Genomic DNA, 6000 nt, shown 5'->3' with positions numbered 1-6000 from the left:
ATAGATATTGCTAAAAATATTTTTAGAATGCTTTCTACAGTTGGAAAGGTTGCCTGCAAATCAGTACATACAAGACTGTACAAATCAGTTGGGGATCTCAAAGCACCGAATCATCATTATCAATGAAATTAATGAATTGTTTCAATCCATCTTCAAAAAGATTTGTGTTCCTGTCTTCCTGGCAGAATTCACTTAATTGCTTACTGCAGTGGCTTTTAGGATTCTCATCTAAATTTATGTTGAAAAGTGTACAAAGTAAACAGTTTTCTTCAGAGATTCACTTCTCCTCTACAATTGCACTACCTTGTGGCACAAATAACGTTGAAAGTCTCAACATGATCCGCTGTTTCCCTTTTAAAGTCTAGGATCTAGTCACAGAGGAGGAGTCGAGCCCGAGGCAATGAAGTTTGGCAGTGATTTTTGTAGGAATAATGGTGTTGAAGGCTGAACAATAGTCAATAGATAGGAGTCTGACATAGTTGTTTTTGAATTAGAATGACTACAGTGCAGAAGGAAGCCATTCGGCCCATTGAGCCAGCACCAAGAACAATCCCACCCAGGCCCTATTCCTATAACCCCAAATATTTATCTTGCCAATCCCCTGACACTAAGGGACAATTTAGTAAGGCCAGTCCAATTAACCTGCACACCTTTGGAGTATGGGAGGAAACCAGAGCACCTGGAGGAGACCCATACAGACATGAGGGGAACATGCAAACTCCACAGAGACAGTGACACAAGGCTGGAATTGAACAAGGGTCCCTGGCATTGTGAGGCAATAGTGCTAACCGCTGTGCCCCCATGTCAGCCACCTCAAGTTTATATAAAGTTTTGCAATAGTTATTTCAAAAGGCTTGCAACAAGATTTTGCTGCCAAATTAATTTTAATTTGTTTCACGTTCAATCTTTATAGTTGTGGTGAAGAAATTTGTAAGTAATGAACAGTTAGCCTGAATTCACACAAGTGCCATTTTAGTTTCTAATTTGAAGGTTAGAAAGTTAAATGGTGCACTCTGTGGAGGAACACAGAATTGCTGACAGCAACTTTTGGATTTGTGATTAAGCTTATGCCCAAAGTTGCTTCAGTTTCAATCATTAAACTGCAAAATCATTAATATCAGGCAGAATTAATTACTTCTTGAAAAAATATGGGTTAATAATTGACAACTAACACAAGATATATTAAAACCAAATCATGATTGAATTATTTGATGACATGACGCAGGGGTTGATGGTGGTGGTGTGTTTGATGTTTTGTATATAGACTTTCAAACTGTGTTTGATAAAGCAAGATAATATAGACTTGTTAGCAACGTTGAAGTCCATGGGGTTGACGGGGAAAGTTGGCATGGATCTGAAACTGGCTGGGAGACAGAAAGCAGAGAGTTGGGGTGAATGCTTGTTTTTCGTACAGCTAGGAAGTATAAAGTGGTTATATATTAATGACCTAGACTTCTTTAGTTGGATATACAGGGCATAGCTGAAGCTTGTTAAGGAACTCAGAAATCTCGTAAACATTGAGAAAAGTAGGAACGTAAGCAGGAGGGCATTGACTGATAAAATTGGCCAAAACATGACTGACGTAGTTTAATCCACAGTAGTGCAAAGTGATGTATTTTGGTCAGAAGAATTGACAAGTATCAATATAAATGAAACAACAAAATTTTGAAGGCACCACCAGAATAGGAATTCTTGAGTAGTTTGTGCCTCAAGGTAGTGCTTACAAATCTTGAAGGCAAGGCAATTGAAAAGAACTTGAAAAAGGCTTAATTGATGCTTGACGTAATAAGCAGAGACATGGAACAAAATCAAGAAAGTTATGGAGACTCTTCAAAAATTAGTCAGGCCCCAGTAGGTGAATTGTGTCAAACTCAGGATACCACACTTTCGGAAGGATGCCAGGGCCTTAAGGAGCGTGCAGAGGAGATTTGCAGTATTGGGCCAAAGATGGAGCGCTTCAGTTATGTGGTGAGAAATTGGGGTTGTTCTCCAGAAATGAGACGAGGAGGATTCAGCACAGTATGAATTGTCTGAAAGGGTAATAGAAGCAGATTCAATATTGTCATTCAAAAGTGAATTAGATAAATACTAGTAAGTAAAACAATAAATTAAGGAGAAAGATCAAAAGATTGGGATTCATTAGCTAGCTCTTTCAAAGAACTGGTACAAGGATGAAGGGTTGAGTGATTTCTTTCTGTCTGGTAATAGTCTATGATATAAACACACTGGTACCAAGATGTTGGTTCAGTATGCCATTGACCAAAGATTCAGATGCTTGGATAAATAAAGCTCTCATATGAGATTTTATTAGTTGAAAGCCAAAGCAATGGAAATGTAATGACAAAGCATGATCTGTGTGCCATAGTTTGCATGATAATGATCTTGCCACCCCTTAGCTTGTTGCAGGCCATAGTGCAGGAAGAGAATGCACAGAAACAGCTCTGATGAGAGGTACTCCTGCATTAACAGCAAGAGTGCTTTCCTCAGATTCTTCAGATCAAAACTCTCACTGAAGCTGTTCTCTCAGGTTAATAACCTCAAGCAGGCACAAGTTATGAGTAGTGATGTCTGATATGAAAATGAAAACTTGGTTCAGCCTTCAGTAGAAACCTCCCCTTACCTACATCAGTGATATTGTTATGATTACATGCAAGTTGTAATATATAAACTTCTGCTTCATTTTTCCCTTCGTGTCCTCTGAGCATTTGAAGCACCTTCCCTGTGCTGGAAGGAGGTCAGGAGTAAAGATGCAAATGCTAAATGTTCGCAGAGGCAGTCAATCCCATTGCCCAAATCACAGAATACACCTCATATCCTTCAGGAAAAAGCACATCACTTTACCAGCAAGAAATACAATTCAACCAATGCTGGTAGTAGAGCAAAAGATTAAGAGATGGATTTCTGACCGTGTTAAAAAAAGGCAGGAAGATTTTTTAGGCATACTGTCTGCTGCTATTCCTATGATGACTAGAGATGGAAATCTTTAGACAGGTCCCTGGTGCAAAGAATGTAATGTATGTTGAGCATTAAATATATGCTCAGATGCACAGAGTGTACATGGTGGTGTGATGTATGACTCTATGATAACTGGTTAGAATCATGAAACACAGGTTTTCTTATATCATTTGTGGCATGATGAATAAGTATTGCATCCCCTACCTCTTAATGCCTAACTGCAACGTGTGCAATTTTAGTGCTTGCACACATACACTACCAAAAGAATGTGGAAGAATTGGAGAGGGTATGGAAAATATTTACCAGGATGTTGCCTGGTATGGAGGGCATTAGCTATGAGGAGAGGTTGGAGAAACTTGGTTTGTTCTCACTGGAATGACACAGGTTGAGGGGTGACCTAATAGAAGTCTACAAAATTATGAGGGACATGGACAGATTAGATAGTCAGAAACTTTGTCACCGGGGTGGAAGAGTCAATTATTAGGGGGCACAGGTTTAAGGTGCAAGGGGCAAGTTTTAATGGAAATGTGCGAGGCTGATTATTTTACACAGGGTGTGGTGGGTGCCTGGAACTCGCTGCCAGAGAAGGTAGTGGAAGCAGGTATGCTAGTGCCTTTTAAGGGGCGTCTTGACAAATACATGAAAAGGATGGGAACAGAGGGATACGGTCTGTGGAAGAGTAGGGGGTTTTAGTTCAAACGGGCAGCATAGTTGGTGCAGGCTTGGAGGGCCGAAGAGCCCCCATGCTGTAATTTTCTCTGTTCTTTATAACTGTATTTGATGAATGAGTGCCCACGTTCTCAAAGCTGACTTTGACACATTTGAGGGCGAAGTGGGGGAGCATCAGGTGAAGAAAAGACAAGGAGCTTGTTCATCTATGAAGGTTTCTGGTGGTGGAGAACCAAGTATTGTTTGAGCACTTCCCTGCTCAAAGGAGGACATCGTTGATTCTCCTGCCGATGAGATCTCTGTACATCCATCAAGTTCTATGTGAGTTTCTATCATATGCACTTATGCAGGGAGGGTAACCACATCCCTGTCCAATTTTAGGGCTGAGATTTCTCAGGTATTGGATAGCATTGACCTCTTTTAAATAATCCTGTGGGACAGTGAGACCAGACAAATCTGCTTCCACTACCTCCCTAGCACCTCTACTAAAGGGTGACTCAAAATGTTTTGTTCAAAAGCTATAATAACATATTAAAGAAACATTTTGCATTAATTTAGCACCTTGCATAACCTTTGGACCACATATAGACCACATAGGGCCCAATTTTACCATTATGTCACACCCGTTTTTGGGCACAAAAGTGTGGTAAAGTTGGACGTGAGGTCATTAATGCTGTCCATGCAGATGCCCACTTTACCAAGGCCCTTGAATGGCCATGATCCGATTCGCACCCGAAACAGGCACAACGGTGATTTGAATGCATTTGCAGGCATTTACATTGAATTAATGAACTGCCCGCCCAACTTTACTTGTATTTCCCCCTTTATCATTGCATTCGCGCATCCACTTTCGGCGCGAAACAGAAATGTTGGCAAAAGGTCTGTTACGGGCCCTCCAAATGCTGAAGAGGTAAATTCAGAGCTTCCAACCACTCTCTGACTCAGCTCGGTGGTGGGGGAGGGGGAAGTAGGTCAGATCATTTTCTGGTTGGGGCGGAGGTGGGAGAAGGGAGGCCCTATCATTTTCTGGTGGATGGTGGGAGGAGGTGGACAATCCCTGTCTGGTGCAGAGGGAGGGAGAAGGGGGATAGATTATCATCTGGTTGGGAGAGGGGGGGTCCAAACTTTCTTTTGGGGCGGGGCAGCCTGATCATTCTCTGGTGGGTGGGGAGGGAGGCCAGATGGATTTCAGGGCAGGGGGCAGGGGTAGGCAGTTCTGGGTAATTGAGGAGGGTGGTTGGATAAGGGGCAAAGTTATGTTGTGGGGTGTGGTGATGTCTGTGGGGGTCATTGCACCCAGGCTGCTTTATCGGCTTTTTGAGACCCGGGAGTGATGTGAGAGTGCATGATTTTCAATTGTTTTTCTAATTGCGCATGTGCAGTTCAAAGCTCCAAAATCATTTCAGGTGCGCTAAGCCCCGCCCACAGCACAATTCACACTCACAATTTTTTTTCAGGTTAACTACGTATGGGGGCACCTGAAAGCAGATTTCCAAGTCGGATCTAACCAGATTCAGCACTTAGAATGAAAATGGTAAAATCAGGCCCATAGTGAATCGGTTACTTTTTAAAATGTAGTCACTGCTGTAAAGTAGGAAAATGTAACAATCAATAAGTGGTAATGAAATTAATAGCTAGTTAATCTGATTTTATGATTTTTCATTAAATGACAAATGTTCATCATCATACTGAAAGGACTCTTTGTTCGCATTCAAATAGCGACACTCAGAGTGGGATCTTACTGCCTCGCTACTGAAACCATAAAATCCTGCCCGAGGTCAACGGACTATCCCATTGTCTGACTCTCGCCCGCTCTAATTCTCGCGGCGGGCGGGGTGGTAGAATTCCAGCGTAGATCTTTAGTTCCAGCCCGACTGGGCAAATGGATCCTCATCTGAAAGACAACAGTTTAATCTTTTCAAATAACTGAGTATCCGTGCTTCAAAATAATCTGTCATCCCTCACGGACGACAGGTTAGCCACCTGTACAAGCAACAAGACATAGACATCAGTGCCACCTGTCAACTGAAAACCATCTGGCCGCAGCCATTTTCAACAACAGGTCGTAGCTTTCACTGCTGGGTGAATTCAACATATCAAAGGACAAGCAAAAAGAACAGTTTCCATTACTCCCACAAAATTTCCACAGCCACTTTCGTGGAGTCAAGCAGAAGAATATGCCAGCATTAAAACCTTGCCCACAATTATCTTATCTTCAGATCAGTCCTTATTCCCTGAAGTCTGCAGCTCCTAGGTTTCATGAAAATGGATCCCTTTGTTTGTTTGGACTTTTTCCCAAATCTTGTGTGTGTTGTTTCCATAGATAAGGACTGTAGAGAATCGAAACTCAAGCTTCGTATGAACTGAAATCTGTGC

This window comes from Carcharhinus amblyrhynchos, chromosome 2 (genome assembly GCF_965287045.1).
Source record: "Carcharhinus amblyrhynchos chromosome 2, sCarAmb.v2.hapA, whole genome shotgun sequence".
Taxonomy (NCBI): Eukaryota; Metazoa; Chordata; class Chondrichthyes; order Carcharhiniformes; family Carcharhinidae; genus Carcharhinus; species Carcharhinus amblyrhynchos.
Note: the sequence above shows the minus strand (reverse complement) of the source record.